Source organism: Battus philenor, unplaced genomic scaffold (assembly GCF_028537555.1).
Source record: "Battus philenor isolate CCGP_79_NKW_IND1 unplaced genomic scaffold, ilBatPhil1.0.hap1 SCAF_5, whole genome shotgun sequence".
NCBI classification, from domain to species: Eukaryota; Metazoa; Arthropoda; class Insecta; order Lepidoptera; family Papilionidae; genus Battus; species Battus philenor.
The window spans coordinates 16,457,359-16,478,732 of NW_027181715.1; the positions used below are offsets into that span (position 1 = coordinate 16,457,359).

General features: G+C 33.3%; 1 protein-coding gene across 4 annotated transcripts in view; it reads right to left on the bottom strand.

Moving 5' to 3' along the window:
• The window catches only part of ich (zinc finger protein ichor), a 58,768-nt gene extending 44,062 nt beyond the window's left edge, over positions 1-14,706 (bottom strand). For 3 of the 4 annotated variants that reach the window (XR_011108842.1, XM_068772520.1, XM_068772522.1), the window contains exons 1-2: positions 14,615-14,706; positions 13,579-13,763 (exon numbers count right to left, since the gene is read on the bottom strand). The gene's annotated coding sequence lies outside the window, so the exon portion shown is untranslated. Of the gene's footprint in view, positions 1-13,578; positions 13,764-14,580 lie in introns of all 4 variants that reach the window. The other variant, XM_068772521.1, reaches the window with a different exon arrangement.
• Positions 14,707-21,374: the final 6,668 nt, after the last annotated feature.

Consider the following 21,374-nt stretch of genomic DNA (forward strand, 5'->3'; position numbering starts at 1 on the left):
AAAAACCTAAGAAAATAAATTTGTATGTATAGATTATCATTATTTATACAATCCGTATGAATTTTGACTAAATAAAATTATAACTTTAAAAAAGATAAGCATATAAAAATAACACAAGTGTGTACGCAGCCTTATCTAAGATTCCAGGCTCAGTCGCTCTCAATGAAATGTGGGTCAAGTTTATTGACAAACCAGGACATTGCCCGCGCCCCGTCTCTCTCTCGCTTATACTGCCGTCTCGCTCACATGTTCAGGCTTTGATAGGATTACCGGCGGAGGTTTTATTATGTTTAATTCATTTGATCCTACCTTATGGGACATTTAGAGGAATTTGTTCGGATCCATTAGTGGAAAAGATTTTACGATTTTCATGTACACATGAATGGCTTTCCTTTACATTTTATTTATTATTCTGTGTAAGTATTTAAGAATCTATTGAAATATTATTAATAATACATTACTTCTTAACTTGATAACATGTTGCGTGTCACTTTGTTATTGGAACCACGCATTTGAGAATAGGCTTCCTACAAACTCTGCTCGGTGTAACTTTCTCCATTCTTCGTCTTACTTCTCCATTTTCTTCCCACTATTGCTATTATTTAATTACTCTACCTATTTACTTAAGTAGCCCCATTTTTGTCTACCTATTGGCCCTTATCTTATCGCTTCGATTGTTCTATCTCTTGTTGTATCTTGCTAGATAGGCATCTATCGATGGATTTCATTATGTATGAATTTTCGTTATATTTACTAACACGGCTTTGTAAGAAATTTCTAGTTTATTTTAATATTAGTTTTAACGGTGTTAGGATATACGAATTTATCAGTTTTATTTGGGTTCAAAGAGAAAGATCTATTCAGAATTTTAACCAAAATTCTGAATAGATCTATTATTATAGATCCATTTATTATTGTCGTTTTATTTTTTCTTCGTTACTGTGTCTTGTTATAAAGTTTCAAAAATAAATCTAAGTGAAAAATATTAACATAATATACTTAAAATGACGTACAAGTTTTTTAGTAGATGGCATAGGTTTAAAAAATTGAAGGCTTTATATTAAGTAGGTCATGATTGATATCTGACAAAAAATAAAAGAGGGTGTTGAGGTACACAAAAAAGGCTGTTACGGAAGCTTATCTAGTATAACCATTACTTCCCACCCTTAACATTGTTATAGGTAAACAACCTTTTATTTATATCATCCTTAATGCGGAAAGGAGCGGAAATCGTTCAAGTAAACGGATGTTATAAACACGTGTGGTAAGCTGACACGCAACAAGAAAATATCCTCACTGGGTCAATAGGCTTGATGCTATTTAATTAGGTCGTTCTATTGAATGAAATTTTACATGGAACATCTTACGCATTATAAATATGACATATAATATAATTACAATATATATACAAACTCTTTATGTAGATGTATGTTTTAAAAACAAGTGAATGTACAGTATCTATAAAAAAATAGCTTCAGTAATACATAACGATAATGTAGTAAGAAAAATAGTTTTAAAAATTTGTATTAATATAAAAACTTCAAACCTTTTAGCTGAGTTATGAGCTATACAATAAGGCTTTTATTTATAATCAATTCTGCTATATATATTATACTGTTATATGAGATTTAGCAAGTGAAGAGTAATAGGTAAAGGTGAAGCCTAAAACAATGGCCGACCATCGATGGTCATTGGGGCCGAAAGGTTTTTGAGCGGCGACCACAGCTAGTAGATGCGGTAAATAGGTCCTTCACTAGGTAGATGGATGACATAAAGTCTTGGAGAGACTTAGGCCTTGCAGTGGGTGTCCATCGGCTGAAAAAGATGAACACAACGGAAGCGACCACATCCATAATAGGCATCCGAATTCAAATCGGCGTTCGAATTTCAAACGCGCAATAATTGACATTAAAGTTTTGTGTTCGTAATAGCCAGCGATATGGAGCGTGGATGCAAAGGAGGTTTATATTGATTGAATAAATTGATTGAAATAAATGTTATATTTAAGATAGAATGAATTTACACAAAATGTTCGGTTTGTTTGTCAAAAATAAATTGATTATATTTATCATGAGAATTGAAATTCAATACAAGATAACGGTGTTCGAATAAAATATATATTGTTATATGTATATATGTAAATAATTAGGTAAGGTATAGAAAATTATTACTTTTCTTTTTATCGTTTTCAATGTTTCAAATGAAGACATGTTCACACTGTTGTTTTGTAGACATTTACAGGTTTCGTGGAACTAGGCGCCGGTCATTTTTTTGAGCGAATTATGTCCTTATTTACATAACAATTTTTTCTTTTTGTTTTTATATCCATACTCATCTTTTGTCCATCTCTTTATATTTCATTCCTTTTCATATTTTTACCTCCATACATCGCCCCACTAAAGATTTCTACAGTTTTAAGTTTACTATTTTTATGTTATTTATTTATTCTTAATTCTTATTTATTTTCTTACTGTATATATCTAACTTAATTGAAATTTCTAATATATCAGCTATTTTATTTATAGCCTTATATTATTTTCCCTTAGCTTTTTGCAGGTCTCCAAAAAGATCTGGTGACATGCCTCTTTACTCACCAGTAAGGCGATGTTCTCCTTATTTATTTTCTCTGCTGACCGAGATTGTTATCCTGGGCTCTGGTTGGTTCGAAGATCGCTTCGAAGAAGTAAAGATTGATTGGCATAAAAGCCAACAAGAGGAGAACTGGCTTAGGTTGACTTTTTATTTTGTGTTCTAAATTTGAAAAAAAAATTATAATCTGAATTTGAAATATTAAATTTTAGACTTTCAATATGTTGTTAAATTTCTTCGTTTCCCATTTGATATTTTAAAGAAATTCCAAGTATTTCACATCTCGTCGTGTTATGAAGCATGTTGTACAAGATTTTTTTTGTAAATGGAAGAGAAAGCGAAGAATTCGACGGTTTTAAATTTCGAAACAGCACGTTGGTACTTTTGAAAATAAACCGCGAATGTATTTGGGAGTAAACAAAGATACTCTTTAACACATGTGCCTCCAGAACCCAGGTCGCCGGCTACACTTTCCCATCGCGTGAGGCTTTCTCCCGACAATAAAGGAGCTGCGACAGATGTCCCGGCAACCCTTCAATCAGTCAATATTTGAATTCGAATTCGGGACGTCAGGTAGGCATTGGACAAAAAAGGAACATGTGCTTCCTATGGGAACACGGCGTGTACCTGCAGACCTCTTATAATTACCGCGTACAATAAATATAATTTTTGGAAATCTTTAAATATGATCTTTAACCTACAACGCGTTGTACAAAAGTACATATGGGAAGTGAAACTCTGTAATAATTACGATGTGATTAAGAGTTATTGTAACAAAATCCTTCGCAAAATCCTCTTTGCGCTTATTTCATGAAAATTTTAATCATTGAAATTTTAAGTGCTTTTATATATATATATATATATATATATATATATATATACACTTACGTAAAGAATAAATAATTATGTGTGTATCTAGAGTTGACTTTCGAATTGACCCCTCAATAATCAAATTGCCCATCTGTGGAGACTTAGTCCCACGTTGAGAAACTCTGGCATATAAGTTAGATATTGTTACAGTCGTCTGATACATTAGACATCAACGAGTGCTTGCATGAAAATTATTTTCTTTATAAAAATTACTTTGATTATACCATTAACTATTGTAATATTTATACTATGAAAGTAGATTCTTGTTATTTTATTTATAACTTAAATTATCTGTTTTATTTCTTAATCATATCTAAATTAAACTTATATATCGTGTTTTGGTACGTTTCGATAAGCATATTTGAAACGAATATCAAACTAAAAATATATGCAAATTAACTATCTATTAGTAAGTTAGTTCTATTTATTAGTAAGTTTGTTTTAAATTATTTCTTTTATATATATTACTCTAAGCCTTACACGTAAATATTTATAACTACAAAGTATTAATTTCTGTTACATTTTGTAGAAGTTTCTAATGGAATAAAATTTAATTTTCATCGGGGTTTACATTATATCCAAACATACATAACATGTGATTGGTGAGTTTTTGTAGTATTAATATAGAATAAACACGCTTCTAATTTGTACAAATGTCTTATTTATATCTAGGTAAAGATGAGAATCCTGAAAATTGTTTTCAAATAATTTACTAATGTCTTCTGTGTTACTGTACATTGTTCATACTTATAAGTTGTATGGTTACTTTACATGGGCAAGTACATTGGGAACGTCTTAAGTTATAACGCTGTCAGAAGGTGCAGCTTGGGGCTACCAGTTGGTTGTAGCTTTCTCTCTGAGCGCGGCCGTGAAGACGCACGGGGGGTATCAACTACGGTTGGCAATGCGAGCTATACAGAAATATTTTCATACAATATATATTATGAAATGTATTGATCTAATTAAATTTGTAGAATAATCTCATAAGTATAGGCTTGAATATTTATAACGAATTCTGATATTAAGTAAATAACTAACAAACATAACTTTATCAAATATTAGTTACTACTTATGTGAATATATATGCGATAATTGGAAAAAATTATTAAATAAGTATTTTTCCCTGTAAATTCAAATTTTCATCTTGGTACTCATCACGATTTCTCTGAATTTACAAAGTTTAGAAACTTAAAATTTTGTACAAATATTTATTTTATTATTTATAGATCAGCTAAGAACTGTATTTTACGAAATTATGTTCCAAAAATTAAATTTGGACATAATATTTTTTAGCATGTTAAAAATAATCAAGAATGGATTTAAAAAAATATCACACATTTAGGGCCATGAAACGGGCGGTGGACGGATACTGTATAATAGACTAATAAAGGTTTTTTAACAGCAGATATATAAATGTCCATGAAAAGGGCGGTGGACATATACTGTATAATAGACTGATAAAGGTATTTAACAGCAGATATATAAATGTAATATCATGGTAACCACACCAAATAGCTAAGTTACCAACCAAGGATACGAACACGTAAGTATAACACTCACACTTCGTATTCTCGCACTGTTCTTGCCAAACTTGTGTGGCCTAGTATACGAACGATAAATTTTGCACGCAACGGTCTGCAAACATAAATCAGCGCTGGTGTGTCGCGGGGCTCCGTGGAAGGAATCGCTAAGCGCGGCCGGGCATTGGCCACGGCGGAGAAAGCGCGGCGTACGATCAGCTGACCGCGTCTGTGTGCGTCACTGTACACCTTACGTATGTGTGCGAAGTTTGAATGGAAATTTTCTTTTTAACTCCCTACACACGAACACTTTTCAGGGATACGTATCTATTACGTTACAGGCTTATGTCAGGGATGTAAAAAACTGCGTCATATTCGCCTTGACCCCTCAAGGATCAATCAAGGATCAATGACATTGAGTTGAAATTAAATTTTGTGATCTACGATTTTTACCAATGATGTATTTTAAATCTATTAACAACATATTAAGTATAAACACCACTATCATTGACTCCCTTTCACTACCAACATTATTATTATTGCCTTATATCCTGATATATCTTCTTCTCACACGATGGACGTCTACAACAAGGCTTAGATCTATTCCAAGAGATCGTCACGATGAACATTCCTGCCCGCATTTAGGGACCTCCCGCAACTTTATGTCATCGATCCCTCCAGTAGGGGGTCTATCAACGCCGCGTCTACCGGTTCGAGTGGCACCCCGCACACTGCCACTTGAAACGTGCAATTCTTCGAGCTGTATCGGTGATCTTTGTTCTTTCTAATATGTATATTTATAGCTATATATATGAATATATAGCTATATATAGCCGCCCCTCACAGATTTCTACAGGACTGGTTGGAAGCGGCTGTATCCAGCGTGTTTAAAAGACCTTCTCAAGGTCCTCCACATTGTGGCTGGACATCTTACTTTGCAGTTACCAGTCCGATGTCGCCGCTTCAACCTTAAGGCTCTATCGTTCGTTGGTCCTGGGCGATATCTGACTTTCCCACTGGCACTTCCACCACTGGTATAGTATATATATATATATATATATATATATATATATGTGGTAAACTCGAAGGCTGCCTATGTAGTCTCTTGGCTGCTACATACTAGAATATCACCGGATTGGACCTTAGCACAAGGGCTTCGTATAATAACCGTTCAGCATTCAGTCTCAAGGGCACCTTAGTTGGCGAAAGCGTAGTGTTTCAATAAAAGTAGTCAATAGACCTGGGCTATTAGCCGTAAAGAGTTACGCATAGCTATTTATCCCCCCATAAAATATATCTTAAAGGATTTTTGAAGGAAAAAAGAAATATATATATATACGAGTGAAACTCTTGCACTTGACACGGAGGCGCATGGTCATTGCCGCGGCGTGCGCATGCGCATCTCAGGCGCGCGAGTGAAAGTCGTGCACCCCCCTCCCTCGCCCCGCGCTCGTCGCCCGCAACGCTCTATATGTGTCACTGGCAGACCTAGGTAGATCCACTGGCATGTTTTCTAGCCCGCTTACGTGACGCGATCGTACGGTCTGTTCTACGGGTTTTATCATTAAAAGGCATACACATGTACAGAAAAATAATATATACCTTTACTTAGATATAAAACATAGATTAATTAGTCGTAAATATTTTTAAGCCGTTAATATTTACCGCATAAAAAAGGAATTCTTATATAGAAAACAACTCGAAACAGCTCAAAAAATTTTGAGTGTTTTAATTTATAAAAATACCACGGACAACAAAAGCGACGATGTTTATAAATAAAGAAAAGCATGTTATTCTCTATAAAGTTAATAACACCTTTGTAAGTAACTATGCAGTCTAAGATTACTTGGTAAATATTTTTTATCAAATGTGTTCAAAAATTACAATAGCGTGTAAAGAATTATTTAAGTGATTGTAGAAATGAATTACAATTGCTTTTTAAGGAATTGTTTAAAGTAATCCCAAAAGTTACTCAACAAACTAACTTAAATAAGTTAGTATGGCATTCTTGGCACAGATGTATTTGAAACTGGTTTTTAGGGTGGGGCAGGGTACAGAAGGTGCCTAGTCTAACTAGATCTGAAAAAAGAATTAGGAGCCAAAATAAACAGTGGCAGCATCGCCTATCTGATGAGAAACTCAGGAAACCGCCAATTTCTAGCAATATGCTAAAATGATAATAAAGGAGGTAATAGAAATCAAGGTCTGTCATAAGAAATAAACATGTATATAAAATAACTGTGATATAGAAAGAAGATATATTCAAAAATTAGAATTGTCAATAAATGGTATAGAAATCATAGAAGGTACGTAAATAAAAGCAATAAGGCCAGACATTGTGACATACGAAAGAAGAAAAATAAATAGAACAATACTGAAAACTAAAAATCAAAGTCCCTGTCCCAAAAAATAGCTGAACGAGAAGTCCCTAAAAATGAAAGGCTTAAAATATCCCATTTTAAGGTAGCAAAGCACGAGACCTTCCATAAGAGCCTTGACTCGCAACATTACACTACATTGGGATGCAGCAGAGATATATATCTTGGGCTAACGCATCATAGATTGACTAGAAACTAGGGCCCCCGCGAGGGGATCTAGGCTTGAATTGTAACTCGATAATACGCGCTTAAAGTTCCGACACTAAGGCGCCTGAAATGGTAGAACCTTGATTTGGTTGCTATTACCTACTATCAATTCAAAATGCATTGCCTATGTGAGAAATGGCGGAAGAACATCTAGTTATGATTCTGTTTAGTATGATGGGGGTTGCGTCGAACTTTTCGAGTAAGTTGAAGCATAACTTGCCCTTAAATTAAGTTCCGTCAGAATTCTTCTCTTACTTACATTATATTAAGTTTTTTAATTGTACATGATGGTTTGACTACCTTGTAAAATCACATCTATGCAACGTCCACTGGTGTCATACTCATAAAATTACGAATTAGATTAAGTATTATTTTTAAATACAGTTGTGTACCTACAGGGCTATGAGTGCCTATTTAGATAAAGCTGTAATCAATCGAAGCCTATTTATAATGTTTTTTGTTTATATTATTAACATCAAATAATAAAACTTATGTAAAATATGTCTGGATGTATCAAATAAACCGTTTCGTTAGATTTCTTTTCGCAATTATTCGTTCAGAACAGTAACATCAGTATATTATTGTGATTTAGAAAGTCGTGTTCACATTGACCATTTAAATTAAACTTCAGAACGTCATTCGTTTTGTTAATTTTAAAAATGACTACCTCACAAATATATATAGCACAGCCAAATATCATTGGCGAATATAAAGCTCAACGAATCCGCTGGCTTGGTCACTTGGAGCGAATGGGATCGGATCGGAGCGTGAAGGTAGCGTACCTGGAAAAACCGAGGGGTCGAAGACCAGTGGGTAGACCCAGGTATCGCTGGATCGATCGCGTTGAGGCAGACTTGCGCGAATTGAGTGTCAACCAATGGCAGACGATGGCGCAAGATAGAGGAAAGTGGAAGTCTCTCTCTTCGAAGGCCAAGACCCACTTTGGGTCACTGAGCCAGCGGAGTAAGTAAGTAAGTACCGCACAAATGACCTATTGGTCAAGAGATTGACTCTATGATGACTTAAAACAATGAGTCATATTTTTTTGAAACGCATGCAAATAAAATATCATCCGATATCCGTTTTATTGTCGCACAAGTGTGAATTGATGGAGGTCGTGCGATACATTCTTCGCCAGGCTCCGTCTAAAAGTCTGTGGGTTCTTTGACTGAGTCACCGTGTAAGCCTGCGGTTAGGCAATACAGTGGGTGTTACAAGGAAATATGTTTTCAATATTGATTGTCTATTAACCTATGTTTTCAATATACAATTATATCACGCTTATATTACAATGTTCAAAAATCTTCCATTTTTATTATAATCACTAAATATTTCTAACGAAATTACCTATATTATTTATAAATACAACACAATAAAAAATATTTGGAATTTAAATGACAGGCAACGACATATGCTTTTAAAAAAGAGTATTTTTGAAAATAGAATTTAGATTAAATATATTTAATTTACCAACATATTTTAATATAATTTAAAAAGTGAAAAGATAATTAGTGTTGTAATTTATCTTTTTTATTAATTATTTATTTAATTAGAATAATATAAATCTGTCTGTATATTATTTATAAATACAACGCAATAAAAACTATTTTGAATTTATATGACAGGCAACGACATGTGCTTTAAAAAAAATGTATTTTTGAAAATAGAATTTAGGTTAAATATATTTAATTTACCAACAGATTTTAATATAATTTAAAAAGTAAAAAGGTAATTACTATTATTATTAATCTATTTTTTTAATAATTGTTTATTTGTTTAAAATAATATACATCTTTGTGTTAAGATTTACTATATTCCAAATGACTTCATAAAATATATCACGCGTATGGAATGAAGTGTATGCCCTCAGTGTACTGTAATGTTTATTAAATATGTCGTGCTATAATATTTAAAAAGATATATAGTTCGCTCTCATGCGTCTGTTTCTTCGGTCTGAGATACTTGTAATCCGATTGTAATGTAACCATTAGTTTCTAACTTCAATTTTACTTTATTTATTTTGATGGACGCACATATGGATATATATCTTGATATATATCTTCTTTTCCTGTACATGAAATGTACACGCCCAATATATCCTCGTACGGGATTGCAATTGCCACAATTAGTTGTAGAAATTTTATATATTTATCTATATTAAAGCTAAGTATCAGATTATGTATATCAGTGTTTCCCAACGCAGGGCAATTCCTAAGTAGGATCCACTTAAAAAATATATATGTTGTATATGATGAGTAAAAACTTTTAATAAGGCTGTATTTATTAAGTTTTAGTACACAAAAAGATTGAAAGATATTAAGATAGATACTGTGTTTAGGTATATATTGCTATATCTTTAATGTCAAGTTAATACAAGGCTTTATAAGGGCATTAAATTGTAACAGGTTTTTTACTAGTGATAGAGATAAAAGGTTACTACCATTCTACTAACGAAAAATAACAGTTTTTATCTAGATTTAGAAAACATTTTTTGGTTTTATATTATGGCTTATTTTATATCTATTTTATGTACATTATAAAACTAGGAGAATATTTTTTTTATTTCATATCAAAACTAGATTTTAAAATAACATGTTATCAAATAATATATATACTAATTTTATTGTCACTTAAACCATTTCGAATTAAAATGGTCGAAGTGTTTTTGAATATAAAGCGGTTTAAAATCATTCGCAGGATTTTGTGTGTGATTAATATTAACTACGATACGAATGAATAATTTCGTTATTTTAGCCCTTAGATGCCTACTGAAAGTCATATGCCTCTCTTAAAGATATAGATGGATATACCATAATCGCCACACATAGCAGGCAGGTTGCTGATCGCAATGTAATAGCTGTCAGTCTTTTGGAAACTTATCTATGAGCAGTGGCAATCCTATATAATTACTAGCTGATCCCGCAAACGTTGTTTTGCAAAAAAAATTGATATTTTAATTTACAATTAAAAAACAAGGGTTGATCGTATAGGGGTGAAAATTTATGGTTGTATGTATTCTTGTATGCTGTATCATAAAAAAATAAAAACAAAAAATTTCGTCAAAAAAATTTTTAAGTGTGAACAACCTTTATCACTTAGGGGTATAGAAAATAGATAGTAGCAGATTCTCAGACCCACTTAATACGCATATTAAATTTGGTAAAAATCAGTCAAGCCGTTTCAGGGGAGTTCAAGTTCGAACACCGTGACACGAGAATTTTATATATTAGAAGATTGCAATAAGTGTAAATTATATAAGATTATAAGAACGCAAGTTTCATTCCTCTACCCCTGGACTACCACGACTCTTAAAGGTTTATAGATGACTTCGTGGTTATTGTGGTGAAGGCTATGTTCCGAATTTAGTCGGCTAGGATGTACTGTTTATGACTTTTAAGTAATTTTTTAAAGTTACTAGATGAAAGTTGAATAGTTTTATTTATTAGAGTTGGAAACTTTGTTAAATAACTTCGTTGAAATACTAATGATCGCATTGTTTGCCGCATACGCATTTATCAGCGTGCTGGCGGGCGGTGCATTTCATTGCACGACTACCACTGCATGTGCGGAAGTGGCTAAATATTGGTCCTTTTCTTGCTTAGGATGGACTGATTCCATTAAATACTAATGATTCAATTTAGATAGATTATGTACGTACGATTTATGGAAAATAGATTTAAATATATTTGTAATTATTGAACGGAATACAAATGTTTTAAAATAACAGATTTGAAGACGTAAATAAGGTTATTTGTTTGAAACTAATAATTTAATGTGTGCAATTTTGGTTACTTGTTTTAAAAAAATCAATGTTACTGGATTTACTGCGTACATTTTTACTATGTCACCTCTTTTAGAGAGCATTAGTTCTCGCTAAATAATTTTGTCAGTTAAAATTATTATTTCTTATTCTTTTCGCTTACATATCATAAGTCTTTTCATAGCCTTTTATATCTTCTTTTTTAGATTACAGTTTGAATCGCCAGTATTTTTTTAATTTACTTGCCGCAAGGTCTTGCACGACTCCTACTCTACTTTTAACTTGCGTACAACTTAGGTTACTTGTTAAAAAAATATTTTAAAATTTACTTTTGTAGCAGACGTACTATTCTTATCATAAAGCAAGACTCTAATGCGATGCTACGATATATTTTGTATTTTAAAATGACACTGTTTTATAGCAATGAATGTAACATAAACTGGTTATAAAGTTTAAAAAAAAATGTCAAACTGTCACCGAAATCTACTTTGTGGCATGTTAACTGTACTCGATGCCATCTTGATCGACGCGCACGCCATTTCGGAATTAATGAAAACACCATATATGGAACTAATTTATTAAATGCCATTCGGAAATTATTGGAAATAAGTTCGCCGGTGTTCTGTTTTTAAAACTGTGAAAATGAACGTTACTAGCTTTCGCTTCTCACGCCATCTGTTGATTAAATTTAGTAATAGGATTTAGTAAATACATCAATTAAAAATGTGTTTTACTTTATCTGTGTCTCTATCTAGATTTAGATTCAAGCAATTTAAATATCGATCGGTACTGTAAATTATATATTTAACTGTTTCTATATTGCTACTAGCTGATCCCGCAAACGTTGTTTTGCAAAAAAAAATATTTTTAATTTTCAATTTAAAAATAAGGGTTGATTGTAGAGGGGTGAAAATTTAGGGTTGTATGTATTTTTGTATGTTGTATCATAAAAAAATAAAATCAAAAAATTTCGTCAAAAAATTAAAAAAAAAATTTTAAGGGTGAACAACCCTTATCACTTAGGGGTATGAAAAATAGATAGTAGCCGATTCTCAGACCTACCATTCTCAGCCGTTTCAGAGGAGTTCAAGTTCGAACACCGTGACACGAGAATTTTATATATTAGAAGATATACATAAAAAGTTTGTATATATTTTTCCTTTTCTTATCATTTGACTATCCTAAGTCCATATCCTTAAAATCCAACTCAATGTAACACTATTTACAATCTCATTTGTTTTTATATCAATTTCTCTTCAATTTTTGATTTTATTTCCTTAATCTATCTTTTTTACTTAAATATAAACACTAACATTTATATTGTCATTTCTATTGTTACTAATTATTTTTAAATTATCAGAAATATGTTGTATATATATAAAAACTTTTTATTAACCTTGTTAAATGTTTAAAATATATATTTTAGATTTATTTAGATTTATAGATATTTATTATTAAACAGTAGTTCTAAGTCATTAATGTGTCGGTTTATAATCACAAGTTTTTTTTTAAATTCAAAATTTATAGAAAAAAAAATTAACTCCTATATATCTGCTCTCCTCTCTCTATATCTATCGCACGAAATTTGTAAAAAAAAATTAAATAAGGTTAAGAAAGGCACTGCCATTTAGGCTAAATATTTTTAACCCTTTATAACCTAGAGTTTCAATTTTGATACCAATCTTTTAAACCGAATGTTCACATTACTATTAGTTTTTTTATATGTTGGCTGTACGTATTTTACTGTTGTATAATATTCTTTCCAACGAAATAAAAAAAAAAAAACTATTTTTCCCTTCATCTAGACCCTCAAACACAGTAATTTTAAAATATCACTTTCGTAAATCAGGCTACTAAAGGGGTAAAGTTTAAGTAAGATACCATAAAAGTTGCGGAAACAATAATAAAAACATCACTTCTGTTCTACCATACAAACTACAGAGTAAATTAAAACACCTGTATCTAGATGTCAAATATTCGATAACAAAATAGATCGATCGCGTGAAAAACATTACTTACTAAATACTTTTAATATGCAAAATAGATTTTTTTAAATAATTGACACTTATTATTTATTTAAAATTTAACTATGTATAAACAGTTTAAAATAAGATTAATTTAATTTTTTTTAAATTATAAAATGTGTTCGGGCATGTTTTGAACAATATTATTATCATATTAAGTTACACAAGTAAATATTATTTTCATATTATGGGCGAGATAAGCAATATTAATTTCATATTACGTTACTTACCTGTTAATCTGCAGTAAGATGTTCTCGCGATACGATGTATGTCAAATCCAAATGAACATTATACACTGTGTGTATATATCGGTGGCCCGAGTCCAAACACTTCCAAGTTCAGCGCGTAGCACTGCAACGTGCACAGGACAGTCCGGGTTCGATACCGGGGCAAGAGGTGTGGGGCGGGGGACAGACTAGAAACAAGAGATAGAGACGCTGTAAGCATAGGAGATCGCTAAAGACTACTTCCGCTCCACCTAACTTCTCTACTCTACTTGGGGAAAATTGACACCGAGTATCGAGTATTTCTTTTTTAAATATACTTTAAAATTTTTTTTTTGTATTATTACAATATTGAAATAATGATTTTTTTTTGGATTACTTTCACGGTGTGAAATAAATAGTGAAATATAATTTTTATAATGAGGTCGGCGTTAGCTAAAACAAAAACAAATGAATACGCGTCGGCACGCGCGCCGTTAGAACTGTAAAAAAAACCTGTCAAGTGACCTTCGTATTATCAGCCGAAAAATAAAAACTCGCGTAGACGCGCGGAAAACACAGTTTTCCAGTTCACGTCTCTGTCGAGTCACAATACTGCCGCGTAACCGTCCGGAAAAACGCATGCGGTTAGTTAAATCAAGCAAAAGTTAAAAAGAGAAAGAAAAGAAAGAAAAAAGTTAGGAAAACATGTGATTGGCATGAATAAAAGATGAACGACAGTAAAAAAAAAATTGATATTCTTTTCGAATATTTACAAAAAATCGAATACCAAGACAGGGAATACAAGGAAGTTAAAAAAAAATGTAAAGAGAAAAAAAAATATAAAACTGGCGTCCAGAGTGCATCCGATGACAGACGATCCACGCCTCGCAGCACGCGCACGTCACTTTATTAATGCCAATTACAAACATTCCCCAAAACACATCGTTTGCTCCGATTTTGCGGTGTGGAAGGTGTGAAAATTACAAAAAAAAAAAAACAAATGAAATTTTGAAAATGGAACAAAACCGTGTTTTGTCTTTTTTCTCCCGTTGGAACGTACACTGTCCGGGCGGGAGGCGGGCCGTGGTCACTTTGGTCGGTAGCACTTCACTTCACTTCACTTACGGCCGAGGCGGGCGCGGGCCGCGCGTCTGTTGGACTGACTGGCTGCGCCGGCGCACCCCACTCACTTCCCACCAAAAATTTTCTTCCACCACTATCCGAGTGGGGCGCCGAAACGCGGCCCGCTCACCCACCTGCCGCGTCGCCGGCAACACTAACTAAGCCAATGATAACGCCGCCACTGATAAGCATTATAATTAAAAATTTGGGACTACAACCACGTCTTTACCTCGTAGCAATATTATTTATTTATAAATATTTTTTAATCGTGATTAGTTAAATGCATAAAAGCATATATAGTTTCAAAAGAGAGAATATACGGCTCATATGGTGTCAGTAGTATTTTCAGAAATATTAAATAACATAAATTAAATTAAAAACTAAAATAAAATTTACTTAGTATATATTAAAAATAATTATTGTTTACTTTCTATCGTATACTCCAATAAATAAATTAATATTACATATTTCATACTGATAATTTTATTTAAGGGTTTTAAAGTTTCCTGTTCATAAATTAACTATACATTGATCCCTTTAAGGCTTACACCTATAACGAATCACCCTTTATATCGCATATGTACTCGCGTATGTGATAATGCGTAATTTACACGTATTTATGTTAAAATTGTTTGACTCAAATACTAGAGGTCATGCTTTTTGATGAATTACATGTTGTGTCAAGGGCATTAATAGCTGGTGGTAGATGGTCAGGAGGGCCACACGATGAAGACGATTTTATTAAAAGTTTAGTTTCATAAAAATATTTATCACTTATATTAAAAAATAGTTTTATCATATCGCATTATTTAAATGACAATTCTTTTTTTAAATCACTGTTATATACGGTCCTTTTAAAATAAATGCATAAAAAGGTCGTAACGAAAAAAATATTTATATAATGCGACGCATTTCTCCTGAAGTTGAACAGCCCTGGCGCGCGCTATCTCCGTTGCGTACACGCACACCTTTACACACGGACGTCGCTCACGCACACATACGTACGCCACAGGCCTACAGACCCACAAACGCGACTTTCGCCTCGCACAGGTCATCGCCCCTTGTCTATAAGTTCTAAAATCGCTTGTCCAAGCCGCAGTATGATTTTGGTCAATCAGCTGGTAAGTAGGACACCACGATAAATTTCTTTACGGGCCCCGCAAGGTCCTATGGTCACAGCAAGCGACGGGTTACTACACTAATTCATTTTAATTTTCGTCTTTTGTTCCAAACAATGTCTTCTTTCAACCATAAACTAAAATATATTCTTTCATACTACTTTGCTTTACTTTACATTGGTTCGTAGAGTAATCACGTGTTATACGCACTATATACAAGAATATCAAAATAACAGTTTCAATAGAAACTTGAATCAAATTGTGCAAACATATAATTAAAGCCTTCAACATAAAATAAACTTACAAATATTACACAGGCTATCTAATTAAAAAAGAGACAAGAACATTGCGGTTTTTATGTGACCTTTTTCAAACTTGAAAAGTCTCATAAGTATTTTTGAAATTGTTTTTTTTTAAAATTAAGATCTATATTCCACAGACGTTAGCGCTTGTGCCTATGTTTTTACATTTACTTTTTTTATTAAAAAAAAATTCTCACATTTTTGCATATTACAATGTTTAAGTTTTATAATCTATTTTCTAACTTAAATTTTAAACTATTTAAAACTAAGTTACAGTCAACTAACTATAATATTTTTTTTAAATAATTGTCTTCTTTATTTTTGATGACGTCTTAACAATGTTCAGTTTTTAAAATTACAGTTCGATATTTAAATTTGTTCATATAAATTAAATCGTGACTTGCAATATATTTCGTGTTATGGGTTTACCGTGTAGAAAGTAATGGAGAAAGAGTTAATCACTTTTGAGAATATGTGAGATAATTTCTCCTTTATATTGCAGTCGAATGTCTGCACAATGCAGCGAATTCGATGACTTAACATAATATTAAATTAAAATGCACTTGGTTTAATTGATTGTTAAACCTTTCTAGAATAAGAGATTTGTCCTCTCTCTGCTTATTTGATTAGTCACTTCATGAATCGTCTACCTATGTGACCTGATCTCTTCGACATGCAAAGTTGAGAAAATAAATTAAAATTATATATAAATTACTTTAGAAATAGTGAAAAAGTATTAAGATTATTAAGCTCGTGAGGTCTTAGGGAACCTGGGCTCAGGCCATTACATACTACTATTTTACCGGATTGGGAGATCACAAGGAGTGACTGAGGTCAAGTGGCCCCACCAGGTAACCTCAGCTTAGCCGGTTGCAAATGCCTAGCAATAAAGTTACATGAATAAATATGTAACACTAGTACATTATACATATTAACTAAAACTTTGTTGTAATGAAAGTTTGCAGTTATTTATATATAAGAAGAATATAAATGTAAGATAGCATACACAATTATACAAATGTAAAATCCTGTGATATTTGACGAACGAGGCAAAGGGAGTGAGGTGGTGAATGAACGGAAATTAGTACGGAAAAAAATGAAAGAAAATTGTAGAATGAAAGAAAGAGAAAGATAGAGGAATGACAGAAGAGCATAAGAATAAAAGGTATGTGAATAAAAATCGAAAGAGGAAAAGATAGATCTTAAGGGAAATCACAGAAGAGCATACAAGATAAGGGTAAGAGAGCTATGTAGATGTGGCTTGAGTAAGCCCTACTTTATTAGGCCTCCGCTATTACAAGCCTCTCCTGTCGTACAACCTCCTGGGATACACAAGGACATCATTCTTCTTAATAATTCTTTCACTTAATAATGTTATTTACATCCTTATCTCTTGTCCTGTTCAATACCTCCCATACATTTTTCTTTTACGCGTCACATCATCTATCATTCCTTTTCATACTTTATTTTGCTTTCTTACTTCGCCTTCATCTCCATACTACTTTTATATGTTTATATCTATATTCAAGTTTTTAAATATTTCATAGTCTCACAATTTATACCTCATTTACCCGACGAGGACTTAGTTCTTTTAATTGTATCACTTATAACCTTTTTGCAATACTTTAAGGTGATGTGGCGTATTTTTTCTTCTTCTTATCATCATTGCGATGTTGCTCCACTCTATTCTTTCCTGAAACCTTCAGGCCTCTCACTTGGTAGACTGTTGATAAAGTCAAGGTTTTTTGGAGTAGTTGGACGACGGCAGGGCGAGGCTGATTATTATAGCAGTATTTGGGAATAGCCCAGGCCTTACAGTGGGCATTTGAGCTTCCCATCCGCAGTCAGAGACCTGGACATTGGAGGGTGATATACCGCACCTTTCTCCAACTCCTTTAGCATGACCTCGGCGACGGAGTCAAGGTTATCTGCCGCAAGTAAGGAGTCGAGGCATTGGGCAACCGCCGTTGAAACCAGTAGTATGTAAAAGCGTTCCCAAAGTTTCAACAAAAGGCGTTCAAGGAGACCGTGGACTTCTAGTCGGTAAGAGTCTGGCATAACCATTTCGTTGCCCCTGAAGCGGATGGGTAACCCATGCAGGATTTCCCACAAGTTAAAATAGGCTTTACAGTCTTTTTTTTTATTGGCACCCGCTATTGGGAGCCTCTCGTACCCCTATTTTGTATGGGACAGGGACTTTATTTAAAAATAATTTTTTTCAGGGTTTTATCTTTATTCTACACTCACTTTCATTCTTCTCAATTTCTTTTATTCTTTCCTTTTATCCTTCACAATATCAAACAATTTTTTTTGTTCTTTCATTCCTTCTTGCTTTCATCGCCTTCCTTTCCTCATCTTTTTTTCACTCTTAGGTGGCTAGGTACAATTTCATTTCTAATCTTTATTTTATTCTTAAATTTTCTATCTTTATCTTTTAATATCACAGGTTTGTTTAGATTAGACTTTTTAATACATTAGACTCTAGTCTTACATTCTATTATTATTTAATAAGTTCTTTTACATGTGCATATAATTCATTTTGGTTCAAGTTTTCCTATTTGGTTTTGTTATTTTTTATTGCATTGCTTACCACCCTGCGAGCAAACGACAGAAATGATGGGCGAAGGTTGTCGTCGCCCATCATTAAGCCGATGCTTTCCGTATCTATTTTCATTTTAGTCAACGTTTCCAGGGCACTACACATCCGTGCATGTGCGGGACAATAGGCCACAAGGTGGGCCACGGTCTGGTCCATGCCCGGTTCGCTGTATCACGAGGGGTCCTCCTTGAGCTTGAACCTATGAAGGTACTCAGAGAACTCTAATAACTAACTAATAAATAAATATAACTCTATGAAGGTACTCGGAGAGATGCGATACTGAACCAATAAATAATATTACTTACATTAATATATCAAAACACTATTGAGGTTATTCTGACGACATACGTGTAGATGGAGATAATTATAAACAAACAACGGTCGACCTGTTAAGTTTTGAGAGTACTCATTTTTTTGTTGAGTTTGCGGTACAAATTGAGTCATAATTGCTCTACGATTGGTTAGTCACTCGACATTGCGCAACTTTAGCGTGGTCGGCTATATCATGAAGTGTATTTTGCAAGTGCCAAGATCATTGGTCTCCGATCACTGAACATCTGAACCGGAAGACTTAGATATTTTTGAAATGTAGTCTTTTGTTGCATGAACACCTTCTGTTCCTAGATATAAGAAGAGTGAAATCTAGAATATTCTACAGGATGGTTTATTACAGGTTTAAAAAGCTTTGAATGTATACACCAATACCTCGTTTTGCGTCGTTTCTTTTTTTTTCGAAGTTGCGTCGCTGCTTAATTAGTACTATTTTTCACTGTGCGTCATTAGATTTTCGAGGTTGCGTCGTTTTGGGTTCGAGTCTTTAATTTTTTTTCTAAAAGATGGCAATACTTTTGTTTCTGATTGCGCCATGCCATCAAAACTCGGGGATTCCCTTTATAACTGAAAATCAAAGCAATTTGAATAGTTTTATTTTATTTTTTTTTTGCTAATTTTAGAGTTCAGTTTCAATTACGTGGTGTGTTGTAATATAGTGTGTTGTGCTTTTTAAAAAGAGAATAATAAATTTATATAAATTATTACGTGTTGTTTCTGGTTACAAAAAAGGTAAATATTATTCTAATTTATTTATTGGCAAAGTTATATTATTTTTCAAATGTTTACTTTGTATAATTTTCTTTTTAAAAATTAGTATTTTCGTGACCCTGGAATCTATCTTCGATCTTTACATGGTTTGCTATAGAAAATCTTAATTCATTTTGCGGCGTTTCAATTTGCGTCATGTTTTTTTGGAACGTAACCACGACGCAAAGTGAGGTATTGGTGTACCTCATATGTCAAGAAAAATATATACAGTTTTTACATGCAGTTCTAATCACTTGTATGAAGTCATTAAAATAATACTTTGTTAATTTGAAATATGTTTAAGATATATCCTATATTAACAGCAAATAAGCTTTGCATTGACCCCTTTATAGCTTTTACATCTATTCATATTCATACAGTACCCGGCGATGAATATTGCACATCGACCTTTGGAAAGAGACAATCGGCTAATTTCGGCTTTCTAGAGCATTTTCTCTGTCAAACACTGCGTGTGACGTTTTGTCAGTTGTGCGATAGAGATATGGCTCTACGAAGCCGAAATTATCCGATTGTCTCTTTTCAAAGGTCGATGTGCGATATATATCGCCGGATATTGTACCGTATACTCATATTGTATATTGTAGAAAAAAGTACCTCCGTGTTTCACTCATGTTAATTCACGCGTAATACCAGGTCCAGGAGTCCTGGTCGTAAAGACCAGGTTCATTTGGTGAGGTACGTACACAATGAAGACCAGCATCGACCTAAAACTGCCACCGATCACCAAGTTCCTAAAACGAGCATCGATATATAATTAGATTCTGATAATCAACAAAAAATTTACTGATTGATGCCACAGACCACAATATATTGACACCATGTACATTCAAACGCCGTACCGTCCGGAAATCGAGACACCTCGAATTTCCGGACAAAAAGACAAATCTATTGTAGATACATACGTAACTTTTCTTCTTTCTTTCTTCTTGATGACTTGACTTCCTTTGTTCTTGATGAAAACGAGACAAGAACTTATTTTAAAGGGACGTCAATCTCTGATAGAAGTGTAGCTGGAGTTTTATTCTCCAAATTCTTCTACCATTGGTAACGCTATCCGAAATGGTAGTAGTGATATAAGCGAGGTAATAGCAACCTTTTGGGTGTCTATGTATCGGAATGTTAGGCGGTTTTGATCGTCGACCGCCCATGCCGAGGTCCCTTTGCAGGCGCCCTTAAAGCTCATAGTCCTGTAAAGTAGTAGTATGTAACGGCCCTAGTCCAGGCTCCTCCGGGAGCTAGGCTACATTGAAAGAGTCTTAGGTTAGGCATCCTCTGCACCTTGCTACCTTGAACTTACGCAATCTGCAAATACCATATAGACAGCAGTGGTAGTCTGGTCTAAAAAGAAAAGAAAAAGTACAAGTAAGAAAAAGAGTTTTCAATGCTGAATGCTGGTGGTTCATCTTATAATACTATCTATGCAGATTTAATCCTGTCAAAAGTTATTGGTAAGAAAAGGACCAATATTTAGCCACTTCTGATAAATGCGCATGCGGTAAACAATGCGAATTACACAACTGCCACCGCCAAATCACTCAACACGTGTTTCACCCCTCCACGTGGCATCTTCAAGAGCTA